Genomic DNA, 17,886 nt, shown 5'->3' with positions numbered 1-17,886 from the left:
ACAGCTAGATAAAATCTAGCAGACACCAATGAGCAAATAGTGGTCAAAAGCGGAATTACTGCTGTCTGTTGGACGACTTGGTCTGAACAGCGTCCGACATGACAATACCCCGCCTTCTACGAGGGACCCCAGGGCACTCACGGCTTATAGGACCCGGCTTGTCTGGATGGCGACGATGAAAAAACCTGACCAGCCGATCCGCATGAATGTCCGAGGCTGGTACCCAGGATCTCTCCTCAGGCCCATAACCACGCCAGTGTACCAAGTACTGTAAAGTGCGACAGACTACACGAGAGTCAACCACCTTGGAGACTTCAAACTCCAAATTACCATCCACCAAGACTGGAGGTGGCATAGGCGCCGCGTCCACAGAACCCACCACCTTCTTTAGAAGAGACCTGTGGAACACGTTGTGTATCTTATACACCATAGGGAGCTCCAATCGGTACGCTACTGGGTTAATGACGGCGGTGACCCTAAATGGACCAATAAACCCTGGACCCAATTTAAGGGACGGTATTTTGAGTCTTATGTTTTTTGTGGATAACCACACCCAGTCATCCACACTCAGGTCCGGACCTGGCACACGCCTACTGTCAGCCACACTGTCACGATATGGTATGAAATATCATATAAGTTTAGTTCTCTTGCTAGCCTGCTGTGGGCTAAGCCCCCCTTCTTGGAGTGATTCTGCGGCAGCTTGTGGCTGCAAATACCGGACTTTCAGCTCACAAGCCCTCATCCCCCGCACCAAGGTATTTACGACCGGCATTTCCTGTAGTGGAAAGTGCCCAGCTTTAACTGGATTAGAAACTTCTAGAATCTTGAAAGTCTTTTGTTCTGTTTTTGGAAGATATATATAGGCAAATCGTTTAAGTTAAGACCACGAAAACATATATTTGTAATCTCCATCGAAGGATCTACCCATCACTCTAAACATGAGCTTTTAACTCCATCAGGTGAAGAAGTAGGGATTTCTCTGTAAATATGTATCCCAGATAGGACATATTTGATCTCATTAGAATGCTCACGTTAATCCGAGATGAATGCTGGGTTTGATATGACTATGACATGTTCTGGAGCGAAGTTACGGGCATCAGATATATTTAATGCACAGTGAGTAACACTGACGAGGTAGGAGGGGTTGGAAAAGCCAGCCCTTTCTGTGAGGTCACAGACTGTAGGTTTTAAGTTGCTAGCAGACTTTCAGGAGGCAGATTTGAGTTTTTACCTGTAGAGCCCAGAGTGCACGCCCTGATGCACTGGGATAGATGGAAAGTTCCCCTAGCCTGTTGCCTGCAATGCTTTGAACAACTGTAAGTGTTATTTCTCATGTTATTCCCTGTTTTTTTTTATAATTACCTTGTACATATTTGCAATTGTCTCTTTTGTAACATCTTTGTAAAATATTTTGATAAAGCACTGCCTACATTTTGTGGGGTATATTATTTCATGCCAGTTCTTTCTCCATGCTCTAAAAACGTACCCTAAGTCTCTGAAGGGAATTACGCTACTGTTTTGGGTTAGCTTCGGACCCGTGTAATCGAAGCTGGTGGCGGCACTACCGTGTGCAGGCCTTTGGGTGTTGTAGCGATTGCGGCTTGATAATTATTGTTCCTGCCTGAGCGGGAGTAGTTTATCGCGTCGCTGCAGCGTGCCCAATAGCCAGTACATAGCAGGCAGCCTTTCTGGCGACTAATTACCCTAGGTGCAGTACCTAACCTGACCTGATAAAAAGGGGGGCGCCAGAGGTTTAAGTGGAACTGTAAGCGGGATACACAAAAATCCCTGCAGTTCGTGGTATATTGAAGAGCAGTGGGATACCTAAAATAAGCCATTGCTGTAAACTAAGAGGTCCCTAGCCTTGTGTGTGTTTTTTCATCACATTGTGGCAGTGGAGGGATAACTAAGATTAGCCCCCCTGCACATGTGATAGCCGTCTGTTGGTCTAAAGTCACCCCAATCCGTGACATATTGGTGACAGTGGTCAGGAATCCCTGTGGATTTCGTGACCAATTGGTGGCAGCGGCTAAGGGATCGTGACAACTGGTGACAGTCACGGTGTGAGTCGTGACACACACGTTTATACCTAACACCAACACTCAACAGGCGCTGTTTAACTCTCCTCCAGACTGATGACAATTGTGTTTCTAACTGGTCCTCCTCCGGAACGCCGGAAGAGCCCCTCTGACTCAAGGTACAAAATTGAGGATGTAGCCCGTAAACACAAAAAAACGGAGACTCTCCAGACGACTCCTGGCAGTGATTATTGATAGCAAACTCAGCCAAAGGAAGAAAGGTAGACCACTCCTCCTGGTTATCAGAGACAAAGCAGCGCAAGTACTGTTCCAAATTTTGGTTCATACGCTCAGTCTGACCATTTGACTGAGGATGAAACGCCGAAGAATGAGATAACTTGATCCCCAGCCGTGAGCAAAATGCTCTCCAAAATTTTGCCACAAACTGAGACCCCCTATCAGACACGATATCAGACGGAACCCCATGAAGTCTGACCACCTCCTGCACAAATACCTGAGCCAGAGTCTTAGCGTTAGGCAACGAAGGCAAAGACACAAAGTGCGACATTTTAGAAAACCGATCAACAATCACCAAGATGACCGTGTTCCCAGCTGCTAAAGGCAAATCAGTGATGAAATCCATGGAGATTTCCGTCCAAGGTTTACTAGGTACCTCAAGAGGAAGTAGTGTGCCAACAGGACGGGGGCGAGGCGTCTTAGCCCTAGCACACGTGGTACAAGCTGACACGTATGAGACCACGTCCTGTTGGATCTTGGGCCACCAAAACCGACGTGACACAAACTCCAAGGTACCTCTAACCCCTGGGTGGCCAGCCAGGACAGCATCGTGATGCTCCGCCAAAACCTTTAGGCGGAGATGAAGCGGTACAAAAGATTTGTAGACGGGAAGCTCAGATGGTACCTCCTCCTGAGCCTCGGCAATCTCAGCTTCAACCTCGGTAGTGAGAGCCGAAACCACAACACCCTTTTGGAGGATGGGTACTGGATCCTCCCGAGGTTCTCCCCCTGGAAAACACCTGGACAGAGCATCCGCCTTAGTGTTTTTAGACCCCGGTCTGTAAGTGACCACAAAATTGAACCGCGTGAAAAACAATGCCCAGCGAGCCTGCCTGGGGGACAGACGCTTGGCTGACTCCAAATACAGCAGATTCTTATGATCGGTAATAACAGTGACCTGATGTACCGACCCCTCCAAGAAGTGTCGCCATTCCTCAAAAGCCAACTTATTTGCCAACAACTCCTTGTTGCCGATATCGTAGTTACGTTCGGCGGACTACAGTTTCTTGGAGAAATAGGCGCATGGACGCAAATCACTCAAAGATGAGCCTTGAGATAGTACCGCCCCCACACCAACCTCAGATGCATCGACTTCCACAACAAAGGGTTTAGATACGTCTGGCTGCACAAGAATGGGGGCTGAAACAAAACTGTTCTTAAGAAACTCAAATGCGCGCACAGCAGCCTCAGGCCAAACGGAGAAATTGGTACCCTTTTTAGTCATGTCAGCGGTTTAGCAATGATGGAAAAATCCTTGATAAATTTCCTATAGTAGTTAGAAAACCCAAGGAACCACTGAAGTGCTTTTAGGTTATCAAGCCGTTCCCAATGCAGCACCGCCTGCACCTTAGCGGCGTCCATTTTAAACCCAGAAGCAGACACAATATAACCCAAGAAAGGCAACTCTTGAACAGAAAATACACATTTCTCAAGTTTAGCATACAGCTTATTCTCTCTGAGAAGCTGTAACACCTGCCTGACATGATCTAAATGAGCATCACGGTCGCAAGAATATATGAGAATGTCATCTAGGTACACGATAACGAATTTCCCCAAAACATGCGAGAACACATCATTGATGAAATGTTGGAACACTGCAGGTGCGTTTGTCAACCCAAACGGCATCACCAAATTTTCAAAATGACCCTCAGGGGTATTAAAAGCCGTCTTTCACTCATCACCTTGACGGACTCTTATGAGGTTGTACGCCCCCCTGAGGTCAAGCTTGGTAAACCACTTAGCACCTGCCACCTGGTTGAACAAATCTGGTATCAGTGGCATAGGGTATGGATCACGAACCATAATCTGGTTCAACTCCCTGAAATCCAAACACGGGCGTAATCCGCCATCTTTCTTCACGAAGAAGAACCCTGCTGCCACCGGTGAGGATGATGGCCTGATGTGCCCTTTGCTCAAGCTTTCAGCAATGTAATCTTTTAACGCTTGTCTCTCCGGACCGGAGATGTTAAACATCCTTGCTTTAGGCAATTTGGCCCCTGGTTTAAACCTGATAGAACAGTCATAAGGACGATGTGGCGGCAACTCTGAACAACCCTTCTCAGAGAACACATCCACAAAATCCAGAAGTGACTCCGGAACGCTTGAAGTCACCGCAGCCACACATGTGGCCAGGCAATTCTCCTGGCAGAACTCGCTCCACCGAATTATGTCCTGAGTTTTCCAGTCAATTACCGGGTTGTGCATAGACAACCAAGGAAAACCCAAAACCACCTGAGCAGGAAGATTCCTGAGCACGTTACATGTAACCCGCTCGGAATGTAGAACTCCTATGTGGAGTTTCACCTCAGCCACAAATTCAGTAATCTCCCCCTGAGAGAGAGGAGCAGCATTGATGGTGACCACGCGGATAGGATGAGACAGTTTTTCAATCCTAAAACCTGCTGTGCGCGCAAACTCCTCATCAATGAGATTTGTGGCTGAACCACTATCCACAAAAACAGTAATTGGCAGCTCACTGCCAGCAATAAAAACCTTAGCAGGGAGCATGCATTGAGAAACCACTATGGAGGATATACATAAGCTCAGATTGGTCTCCTCCACACCCTCTGAGCTTAGAAGTTTTCCGCCGTTGCATTTTTCTTAGACAGCAGAGGACAGATGTTAATAAAATGACCAGTTTTACCACAGTAAAAACAGGCTCCCTGCTTCCTGAGCTCAGGGGCTCGACGCTTGACATGTGACACCCCTGCGATTTGCATAGGCTCCGTGGGCTCACCTGCAGCAACCTCACGTGAACCTAAACCCTCTCCCATAGGTGGTGTCTCATGCTCCCCCTGACGCAAACGGCGATCTATGCGGACAACCAGACTCATGGCGGAATCTAGAGAAACTGGAGTCTCGTACATCAGAAGGTCTTTTTTAACCCTTCCAGAAATCCCATGTATAAACTGACTCGGCAATGCTGGATCATTCCATTGTGTATCGATCGCCCAGCGACGAAATTCAGAACAGTAATCCTCTGCAACTCGCTCCCTCTGGCGAATAGTGCGTATCTTAGATTCTGCTAGAGCCATTCTGTCAGGTTCATCGTAGATTTTCCCAAGAGAGGAAAAAGAACTCTCCACAGAGTCAAATGCAGCAGAATCAGATGGCAAAGAAAACGCCCACGCTTGGGGATCCCCACTTAACAATGACAACACCAGGCCCACACACTGAGCCTCATTACCCGAGGAGATCGGGCGCATGCGGAAATATAGTTTGCAAGCTTCACGAAAAGAAACAGATTTACTGCGTTCCCCAGTAAATCTTTCAGGCAAAGGAAATTTAGGCTCAGCAACTCTTCCTGTCGCTCCAGCCTGCATATTAGATACTGCTAGTCCCTGTTGCTGCACTGCCCCCCTCAACTCAGTGACCTGTAGGGACAGCGCCCTCAACTGGCGGGTTATTGAAGTCATGGGATCCATGACAAAACACACAAAAAAAAGAAACCCCTTTTTTTTTTTGTTGGGCCGATTATAATGTCACGGGGAGACTAGGTGAGTGAGAGCTAATAACCCGGGCCCCTGCAGTTTCCCTCAGACTAGGGAAAACCTGACTGACCCTCTACCTGGAGTTTACACTGATGGTGTGCATGTCCAGGCCTCGAACCTCACCCTGTCTCCTGTTTTAACCCTGGGCTGATACCTCCGCCCTCCACCCTGTGAATGCAATAGACCAATACCCACAATTATAACAAACAAGGATAAAGGAAAATATACACCACGCCGCAGTCACTCAGGAATACACTATAAAGGTGCAGGGCAAAATAAATACAAATATAGGAAGGAGTAAATAAGACAAAGGGAAATACACCACCAGCAACGAATCTCCAACAACCAGCTCTCCACTCCGGACCGCGATAACAACGCACAAGACAGAAGCTATAATCGGCGACGCCCAATGATCAGGAGAACTATTTAAAGGCAATGGGAATGGCCCAGCTTCCAATCCGAGGATTAGGTAAATTAACCCCGGAACAGCTAGACAAAATCTAGCAGACACCAATGAGCAAATAGTGGTCAAAAGCGGAATTACCGCTGTCTGTTGGACGACCTGGTCTGAACAGCGTCCGACATGACATTACCTCTCCCTGCTCCACCGCCGTGACGTAGTCCGCGTTTCCTGGGCCCACGAAAAACTTGAGCCAGCCCTACCCCCCCACAACTTTAGCCAAATGACCCCCAGTTTTCAATGCCTAACTATTATTATAAAGTAAATTAAGATTGACAAGCTTCAGTAATAAGAATTGATGTTTTTGGCATTAAAATGGGCACTGTAGGTGTTTTCCTGTCCTCCACTCACTGCTGACTTTGATTCCCAATTGACTTGCATTGGGTTTCGTGTTTCAGTTGGCCCCCGACTTTACGCAATAATCGACCGATTTCACCAGACCCGACTTTTGACAAAGTCGGGTTTCGCGAAACCCAACTCTATCCGAGAAAAGGAAAAGTCGCTCAACTCTACTGAAGATGTCACATTCCCTGAGTTTTTCCAGCAAGATGGTGCACCACCACATTATGGGTGTCAGGTCCAAGTATTCCTACATGAACAGTTTCCTGGAAAGTGGATTGGTCATCGTAGGCCAGTTGAGTGGCCACCAAGGTCTCCCGATCTGGTCATAAACTTGTAAATAACTCATGAAAGAATAACGTTACATTAAAACCAAGCACACCATTGTTTTTCTTGTGAAACTCTCAATAAGTTTGATGTGTCACATGACCCTCTTCCCATTAGAAAAAATAAAGATGGATCCAAAATGGCCGCCATGGTCACCACCCATCTTGAAATGATTTCTCCCTCCCATATACTAATGTGCCACAAACAGGAAGTTGATATCACCAACCGTTCCCATTTTATTTAGGTGTATCCATGTAAATGACCCAACCTGTGTAAATATAGTATAGGCAGGAGGTGATGTATATAAAATATAAAATACAGGCAGTAGGAAATGTATATAATATATATAATACAGGCAGGAGGTGAGGTAAACTAGATGGAGGCCCGATGCTATTGGTTTGGGAGGGCGGTAATGTCAGGCCGGGATCAGTCGGATGATTCACTGCGCCTGGGCGGATTTCGTGCAGGCGCAGTAAATCAGACCGCTGCCATCTTTGTGCAGACAGATAGCGGTGGTCACATTAAAACTGCGCATGCGCTCCTCCTGTACAAAGATGGCGGCGGTCAGTGAATCATTTGGCTGATTCCGGCAGCGGTGTATTCACGATGGTGTTCCCCTGGTGGTACCGCACAAGAGGCTGCGTACGGCGTATACGGTGTGTGTGTGTGTGTGTGTGGGGTGCATACGGCGTATACAGTGTGTGTGTCAGTAGTGTGTACGCCTTATACAGTGTGTGTGTGGTGCGACGGTGTTCTGCTGGTGGTACCGCGCAAGAGGCTGGTACCACCAGCAGTTTCCATACTGAGGCACCCATCACTTGGGTGTCCCAATATGGCGGTCGGTGAACTTCCGCCACCTGGAATTCTGGGATCTGGACACATCTGGACGGAACAAGATCTGAAGACATTACAAGGTATATATTAAGATATATAATTGTCATGATCTTAGTCACTTTGGTCATGATCTTGCAGCTCTCTGGCGCCCTCCTACCCTGCTGACCAATAAGGGTATTGAAAGAGGATAAGAAAGTGAGCGCAGCTGCTCTAATTTATGTTGAATATTGCGGCACGTGATTCCTGATAGGAACATACATATACCTCGATTCAGTCACCATCAAGTCCCCAACACCACATAAATATGAAAACTATGCTGCCACCACCGACCTCTTATAGGGGGATCAGACACCCGTTGGTAACGTGAATTTACGTGGAGTACATGGCGGATCGCTTATAGAGCAAGAAGAGCGAAGCTAGCAAATTTATAAGTTTACTCCAGAAAAAATCAGCAGAGTTTGCAAAAGATACAAATGATATTACAAAAAGAGACAAAATACAAATATGTACAAATAAGTTATAAAATAAAAGGGATGAAAATACAAAAGTTACTAAATCTCAGTCACAGGTATGATGTGTCGATAAAGGGGAGGAGAGATCCCAAAGAAATGATCTGGTACCACAGCAAAATGTCTAGCTGTCTCTCTGGCTCTGAATGAATGCCAAAGATGAACGTTCCTGTTTTATGCTTTGGCCACAAAACTAAGGACTCCCACTTTGCTGACCTCACATATGGGCTGTTTTCTGGGAGGTACACATAGCTTTGAAAGTTATCAATAACTAATTTTCTTCATATCTTTGGCCTGGAAGCTCACAGGCCAACGATATTGGCATTATTTCCCCCCTGCGATTTTACCATTCTTTGGAGTCCAAACACGGTATTTATGAGATTTTCTGGAGGGCAGAAATTCATTTCCCAGGTTTCTGATGGCCCTAAATGCTGGAAAATGCTGCCATGCGTAACCCCAAGTGCCCAGATCCTGGAAACCTAATTTTCATGTGTCTGGGATTAATGTGTATTATTGAATTTGACTTTGAGTGCTTGACTTATAGGACAAAGAGATTTTTTGGGGGAAACACATTCAGCTCTGCTAGTCCTAGCAGGCAATGAAAATTGCATTCCAAAGCTTGACCATATGCCTGAAGGGAGTGGAGGTGGGAATTCACAGAGGGGGAGAGGGACTGCATGAAGGATTTGGTCCTACAGAATCCCATGATCGGAGCAGTAGTAGGCCAGCTCTGCTTGTGTCTCCAGAACAATTATTATTATTATTTATTTATATAGCACCATTAATTCCATGGTGCTGTACATGAGAAGGGGTTATATCAAAATACAGATATCACTTACGGTAAACAAACTAACAATGACAGACTGATACAGAGGGGCGAGGACCCTGCCCTTGCGGGCTTACATTCCACAGGATGGTGGGGAAGGAGACAGTAGGTCGAGGGTTGCGGTAGCTCCGATGGTGTTGAGGTGACCGGATAAAACTTGCATGAATACGCCAAATGTTGCAAAACTATTTTACCCAATGTGGCGAAAATACTTTGATGAATTAGTGCCCAAATATTTGTCAGGACCATTAATTGTCATAAAGTTGGACGACAACCACTTAGAAGCCAATGGAAGATAATTCATGTTTTCCTGACAATAATATAGGCAAGGGTGATATATATAATATACTGTATATTATGAGACAGACAGGAGGTGATGTATATAATATATATATAATAGCGACAGGAGGTGATGTATATAATATATATATATATATATATATATATATACACTCACCGGCCACTTTATTAGGTACACCATGCTAGTAACGGGTTGGACCCCCTTTTGCCTTCAGAACTGCCTCAATTCTTCGTGGCATAGATTCAACAAGGTGCTGGAAGCATTCCTCAGAGATTTTGGTCCATATTGACATGATGGCATCACACAGTTGCCGCAGATTTGTCGGCTGCACATCCCAAAGATGCTCCATACAAGGCAGGATGGATCCATGCTTTCATGTTGTTTACGCCAAATTCTGACCCTACCATCCGAATGTCGCAGCAGAAATCGAGACTCATCAGACCAAGCAACGTTTTTCCAATCTTCTACTGTCCAATTTCGATGAGCTTGTGCAAATTGTAGCCTCAGTTTCCTGTTCTTAGCTGAAAGGAGTGGTACCCGGTGTGGTCTTCTGCTGCTGTAGCCCATCTGCCTCAAAGTTCGACGCACTGTGCGTTCAGAGATGCTCTTAGGCCTACCTTGGTTGTAACGGGTGGCGATTTGAGTCACTGTTGCCTTTCTATCAGCTCGAACCAGTCTGCCCATTCTCCTCTGACCTCTGGCATCAACAAGGCATTTCCGCCCACAGAACTGCCGCTCACTGGATTTTTTTTCTTTTTCGGACCATTCTCTGTAAACCCTAGAGATGGTTGGGCGTGAAAATCCCAGTAGATCAGCAGTTTCTGAAATACTCAGACCAGCCCTTCTGGCACCAACAACCATGCCACGTTCAAAGGCACTCAAATCACCTTTCTTCCCCATACTGATGCTCGGTTTGAACTGCAGGAGATTGTCTTGACCATGTCTACATGCCTAAATGCACTGAGTTGCCGCCATGTGATTGGCTGATTAGAAATTAAGTGTTAACAAGAAGTTGGACAGGTGTACCTAATAAAGTGGCCAGTGAGTGTATATATATATATATATATATATACAGCTCTGGCAAATATTAAGAGACCACCACATCAATTCCCTGTCATGGCCGCCCAATCTCCAGACCTGAACCCCGCTGAAAACCTCTGGAATGTAATTAGGAGGAAGCTGGATAGTCACAAGCCATCAAACAAAGAAGAACGGCTGACATTATTGTACCAGGAGTGGCATAAGGTCACCCAGGAGCAGTGTGAGAGACTGGTGGAAAGCTGCCAAGACGAAGGAAAGCTGGGATTAACAATCATGGTTATTCCACCAAATATTAATTTCAGAATTCTTCCTGAGTTACAACATTAGTACTGTTCTTTCTAAATGATTATGAACTTGTTTTTTTCATTATTTGAGGTCTGCAAGCAATGTATTTTTTTATTATTTTGACCAGTGTGAAGATTACTGTAGAATTAAAACCAGAATTGAACCAGAAGGGAACTGAAGGTAACTGGACACAGTCACTGTAAACAATGTTTCTGTTTGTTTTCACTCTCACCCCTATAATCCTTCACTTTCTGCAAACTCCCCTAATTCCTACTCCTAGTAAGAAACTGTTCATCTCTTCTTCAATCCTCCCCATCCATCTCACCTCCTCCTCAGAACTGTTCCTCAACATACAATCCTCTATCTCCAAGCACAGACAGCCACCTCATGCCCTCTCCTGCTCCCACCTGCTAACACTTTCTCTGCTCCTACTCACTGCCGGTGATATTGCTTCAGATCCTGGCCCTCCTCACCAGATCTCCACAGTCATTTCTACCTCCCATCCATGCTCTATCACAACTTTCCGTAACCTCTCTAATCTTATACCCGTCCACCCAGCCCCCACTTCCCCAGTCCCACTAACAGGAGCTCCATGGAACGCTTGCTCTGTCTGCAACAAGCTTTCCTACATCCATGATCTTTTTGTTACTCCCAAACTTTCCTTCCTCACCATCACCGAAACCTGGCTCACCCCTTCTGACACAGCCTCTCCCGCTGCACTTTCGTATGGCGGCTTCCACCTTTCTCACACACCCCGCCCCAGCAGCAAGCATGGTGGAGGAGTTGGTTTTCTGTCAAATAACTGCTCCTTCACCCCAATCCCACTGCCACCCTCTGTTACCCTCCCTTCCTTTGAGGTGCACTCTGTGCGCATCTACTCCCCCTCCAACCTCCAACTGGCTGTCATTTACCGCCCCCCAGGGCCAGCCACCACCTTCTTTGACCACTTCACCACCTGGCTACTTCATTTCCTTTCTGTGGACATCCCCACTATCATCATGGGTGACTTCAACATCCCCATTGACACTTCCCTCTCAGCTGCCACTAAATTTCTATCTCTCACTTCCTTCTTCGGCCTCATTCAATGGTCTTCTACAGCCACTCACAAAGATGGTCACACATTGGACCTCATCTTCACCCGCCTCTGCTCCCTATCTAACCTCTCTAGCTCACCTCTTCCTCTTTCTGACCGCAACCTACTCACATTCTCTTCCCTCTCCACTCCATGTCTACAATCCCCACCCCACAAACTATCACCCTCACAGAAATCTTAAACACCTTGATCTACACTCACTCTCTGAATCCCTCCTCCCTCTCACAGACATAAGTTCTCTACACAATGAGGATGATGCTGCCACTCTATATAACACCACAATAGCTGTAGCTTTGGAATCTGCTGCCCCTCTTACACATACCAAAGCTCGTAAAATCAACAGACAGCCCTGGCACACCAGCCTGACCAAAGAACTGAGTTGAGTGTCCAGGGCTGCTGAGCGGAGATGGAAAATATCCCACTCCAATGGGCACTTCATCGCATTCAAACAGTCTCTCACTACTTTCAAGACCAAACTCGCCACAGCTAAACAAACCTACTTCTCATCTCTCATATCCTCCCTGTCTCACAACCCTAAACAGTTATTCAACACTTCAATTCTCTCCTCCGTCCCCAGCACCTCCTCCCTCTGCACTCATCTCAGCTGAAGACTTTGCCCCATTTTTCAAGCCGAAGATTGATAACATCAGAGACAGTTTTGCTCAACAACCTCCAGAGCCCTTCCTCCCAACTTCCCAGCCCTCCACCTCCAAAACCAACTTCTCCACCATTACAGAATATCGACTCTCCACTCTACTCTCAAGATCGCATCTCACCACCTGTGCACTTGACCCGATCCCTTCCCACTTCATCCCAAACCTCGCCACAGTCTTCATCCCAACCCTAACACATCTCTTCAACCTATTGCTAACAACTGTTTTTTCCCCTCAAGCTTTAAACATGCCTCAATCACGCCTATCCTCCAAAAGCCCTCTCTTGACCCATCCTCTCTATCTAGCTATCGCCCTATATCACTTCTCCCCTATGCCTCCAAACTACTGGAACAACACGTCTTTCTTGAACTGTCCTCCCATCTCTCTTCTTGCTCCCTCTTTGACCGCTTACAATCAGGCTTCCGGTCACACCACTCCACTGAAACTGCCCTAACTAAAGTCACCAATGACCTATGAACCGCAAAGAGTAAGCGACACTACTCTGTCCTCCTCCTCCTGGACCTGTCCTCTGCCTTTGACACAGTGGACCATTCCCTATTACTACAGACCATCTCATCCCTTGGCATCACAGACTTGGCCCTATCCTGGATCTCGTCATACCTAACTGACCGGACATTCAGCGTCTCCCACTCACACACCACCTCCTCACCTAGCCCCCTATCTGTCGGAGTCCCGCAAGGTTCAGTCCTAGGGCCCCTGCTCTTCTCCATTTACACCATTGTCCTGGGACAGCTCATAGAATCTCATGGCTTTCAGTATCACCTCTATGCTGATGACACACAGATCTACATCTCTGGACCAGATATCACCTCCCTACTAACCAGAATCCCTCAATGTCTGTCCACTATTTCATCCTTCTTCTCCTCTAGATTTCTGAGACTTAACATGGACAAAACAGAATTCATCATCTTTCCCCCATCTCACGCGACCCCCCCAACGAACCTATCCATTACAGTAAATGGCTGCCCACTCTTCCCAGTCCCACAAGCTCGCTGTCTTGGGGTAATCCTTGACACTGATCTCTCCTTCAAACCACATATCCAAGCCATTTCCACTTCCTGCCGACTTCAACTAAAAAATATTTCACGGATCCGTACATTCCTAAACCAAGAATCTACAAAAACCCTAGTCCATGCCCTCATCATCTCCCGCTTCGACTACTGTAACCTACTGCTCTGTGACCTCCCCTCGAACACTCTCGCACCCCTCCAATCTATTCTAAACTCAGCTGCCCGACTAATCCACTGTCCCCCCGCTATTCCCCATCCTCTCCCCTCTGTCAATCCCTTCACTGGCTCCCCATTGCCCAGAGACTCCAGTACAAAACCCTAACCATGATATACAAAGCCATCCACAACCTGTCTCCTCCATACATCTGTGACCTCGTCTCCCGGTACTTTCCTGCACGCAACCTCCGATCCTCACAAGATCTCCTTCTCTACTCCCCTCTTATCTCCTCTTCCCACAATCGTATACAAGATTTCTCTCGCGTATCACCTCTACTCTGGAACCCTCTACCACAACACATCAGACTCTCGCCTACCATCGAAATCTTCAAAAAGAGCCTGAAGACCCACCTCTTCCGACAAGCCTACAACCTGCAGTAACCACCGATTGACCAAACCACTGCACGACCAGCTCTATCCTCACCTACTGTATTCTCACCCATCCCTTGTAGATTGTGAGCCCTCGCGGGCAGGGTCCTCACTCCTCCTGTACCAGTTATGACTTGTATTGTTTAAGATTATTATACTTGTTTTTATTATGTATACCCCTCCTCACATATAAAGTGCCATGGAATAAATGGCGCTATAATAATAAATAATAATAATAATTTCTCATTTTCAGAAAATAAAAACAAAATGCATTGCTTGGAACTTTGGAGACATGTTGTCAGTAGTTTATAGAATAAAAGAGCAATTTACATTTTACTCAAAAATACCAATAAAGAGAAAAATCAGACAAACTGAACATTTTGCAGTGGTCGCTTAATTTTTGACGGAGCTGTATATAATAAAGGCAGGAGTTGATGAATATAATATATAGAGTGGGTACAGAAAGTATTCAGACCCCTTTAAATCTTTCACTCTTTATTTCATTGCAGCCATTTGATAAATTCAAAAAAGTTCATTTTTTTCTCATTAATGTTCACTCTGCTCTCCATCTTGACTGAAAAAAAACCCAGAAATGTAGAAATTTTTGCAAATTTAATAAAAAAGAGAAACTGAAATATCACATGGTCATAATTATTCAGACTCTTTGCTCAGACACTCACATGCAAGTCCCGTGCTGTCCATTTCCTTGTGATCCTCCTTGTGATGGTTCCACTCCTTCATTGGAGTCCAGCTGTGTGTAATTAAACTGATAGGACTTGATTTGGAAAGGCGCACACCTGTCTATATAAGACCTCACAGCTCACAGTGCAAGTCAGACCCAATGAGAATCATGAGGTCAAAGGAACTGGACAAGGAGCTCAGAGACAGAATTGTGGCAAGGCACAGATCTGGCCAAGGTTACAACAGAAGTTTTGCAGTACTCAAGGTTCCTAAGAGCACAGTGGCCTCCATAATCCTTAAATGGAAGAAGTTTGGGACCACCAGAAGTCTTCCTAGACCTGGCCGTCCAGCCAAACTGAGCAATCGTGGGAGAAGCGCCTTGGTGAGAGAGGTAAAGAAGAACCCCAAGATCACTGTGACTGAGCTCCAGAGATGCAGTAGGGAGATGGGAGAAAGTTCCACAAAGTCAACTATCACTGCAGCCCTCCACCAGTCGGGTCTATCTGGCAGAGTCGCCCGACGGAAGCCTCTCCTCAGTGCAAGACATATGAAAGCCGCATAGAGTTTGCTAAAAAACACATGAAGGACTCCCAGACTATGAGAAATAAGATTCTCTGGTCTGATGAGATGAAGATAGACCTTTATGCTGATAATTATAAGTGGTATGTGTGGAGAAAACCAGGCACTGCTCATCACCTGCCCAATACAATCCCCACAGTGAAACATGGTGGTGGCAGCATCATGCTATGGGGGTGTTTTTCAACTACAGGGACGGGACGACTGGTTGTCATTGAAGGAAAAATGAATGCGGCCAAGTACAGAGATATCCTGGATGAAAACCTCTTCCCGAGTGCTCTGGACCTCAGGCCGAAGGTTCACCTTCCAACAAGACACTGACCCTAAGCACACAGCTAAAATAACAAAGGAGCGGCTTCTTCTGTGATCATTCTTGACCGGCCCAGCCAGAGCCCTGACCTAAACCCAATGGAGCATCTCTAGAGAGACCTGAAAATGGCGTCCACCAACGTTCACCATCCAACCTGACAGAACTGGAGAGGATCTCCAAGGAAGGATGGCCGAGGATCCCCAAATCCAGGGGTGAAAAACTTGTGGCATCATTCCCAAGAAGACTCATGGCTGTACTAGCTCAAAAGGTGCTTCTCCTCAATACTTAGCAAAGGGGCTGAAGACTTAAGACCATGGGATAGTTCAGTTTTTATTTTTTAATAAATTTACAAAAATTTCTACATTTCTGTTTTGTTCAGTCAAGATGGGGTGCAGAGTGCACTTTTATGTGAAAACAATGAACTTTACTGAATTTACCAAATGGCTGCAATGAAACAAAGAGTGAAAAATGTAAAGGGGTCTGAATACTTTCCGTACCCGCTGTATATAACACAGGCAGGAGGTGATGCATATAATAAAATGAAGGGAATAAGTATTTGATCCCTTGCGGATTTTGTAACTTTGCCCACTGACAAAGACATGAACAGTCTATAATTTTAAGGGTAGGTTAATTTTAACATTGAGAGATGGAATATCAAAAATAAAATCCAGAAAATCACATTTTATAAATTATATACATTTATTTGCATTTTGCTGTGAGAAATAAGTATTTGATCCCCTACCAACCATTAAGAGTTCTGGCTCCTACAGACCAGTTAGACTCCTAATCAACTCGTTACCTGCATTAAAGACAGTTGTCTTTCATAGTCACCTTTAGGGTATGTGTCCACGTTCAGGATTGCATCAGGATTTGGTCAGGATTTTCCATCAGTATTTGTAAGCCAAAACCAGGAGTGGGTGATAAATGCAGAAGTGGAGCATATGTTTCTATTATACTTTTCCTCTAATTGTTCCACTCCTGGTTTTGGCTACAAATACTGATGAAAAATCCTGACCAAATCCTGATGCAATCCTGACCGTGGACACATACCCTAATAAAAGACTCCTGTCCACAGACTCCATTAATCAGTCAGACTCTGACCTGTACAACATGGGCAAGACCAAACAGCTTTATAAGGATGCCAGGGACAAGATCATAGACCTGCACAAAGCTGAAATGGGCTACAAAACCATAAGTAAGACGCTGGGTGAGAAGGAGACAACTGTTGGTGCAATAGTAAGAAAATGGAAGAAATACAAAATGACTGTCATTCGACATCGATCTGGGCACCATGCAAAATCTCACCTCGTGGGGTATCCTTGATCATGAGGAAGGTGAAAGATAAGATAAAACTACTGGGGGAACTTGGCAGCTGGGACCACATTCACTAAGAAAACAATTGATAACACATTACACAATAAAGGTTTACAATCCTGCAGTGCCGCAAGGTTCCCCTGCTCAAGAAGGCACATTTGCGGCCCGTCTGAAGTTTAACAATGAACACCTGGATGATTCTGTGAGTGATTGGAGAAGGTGCTGTGGTCAGATGAGTCAAATATTGAGGTCTTTGGCATTAACTCAACTCACCGTATTTGGAGGAAGAGAAAGGCTGCCTATGACCCAAAGAACACCATCCCCACTGTCAAGCATGGAGGTGGAAACATTATGTTTTGGGGGTGTTTCTCTGATAAAGGCACAGGACTACTTCACCGCATCAATGGCAGAATGGATGGAGCCATGTACTGTAAAATCCTGAGTGACAACCTCCTTCCCTCCGTCAGGACATTAAAAATGGGTCGTGGCTGGGTCTTCCAGCAAGACAATGACCCAAAACATACAGCCAAGGCAACAAAGGAGTGGCTCAAAAAGGAGCACATTAAGGTCAAGGAGTGGCCTAGCCAGTCTCCAGACCTTAATCCCATAGAAACTTATGGAGGGAGTTGAAGCTCGGAGTTGCCAAACCGCAGCCTCAAAATACTAATGATTTAGAGATGATCTGCAAAGAGGAGTGGAGCAAAATTCCTCCTGACATGTGCGCAAACCTCATCATCAACTACAACAAACGTCTGACTGCTGTGCTTGCCAACAAGGGTTTTACCACCAAGTATTAAGTCTTGTTTGCCAGAGGGATCAAATACTTATTTTACTTATTTCTCACTGCAAAATGCAAATTAATTTATATAATTTATACAATGTGATTTTCTGGATTTTATTTTTGATATTCTATCT

The 17,886-nt window shown here is 45.7% G+C and overlaps 1 protein-coding gene across 1 annotated transcript in view; it reads right to left on the bottom strand.

Moving 5' to 3' along the window:
* VAX1 (ventral anterior homeobox 1) overlaps positions 1-17,886 on the bottom strand; it is a 101,440-nt gene that overhangs the window by 52,514 nt on the left and 31,040 nt on the right. The window lies entirely within an intron of this gene.

The sequence above is a fragment of the Ranitomeya variabilis genome, chromosome 4, assembly GCF_051348905.1.
Source record: "Ranitomeya variabilis isolate aRanVar5 chromosome 4, aRanVar5.hap1, whole genome shotgun sequence".
NCBI classification, from domain to species: Eukaryota; Metazoa; Chordata; class Amphibia; order Anura; family Dendrobatidae; genus Ranitomeya; species Ranitomeya variabilis.
This window is presented reverse-complemented; position numbering and strand designations above follow the sequence as displayed.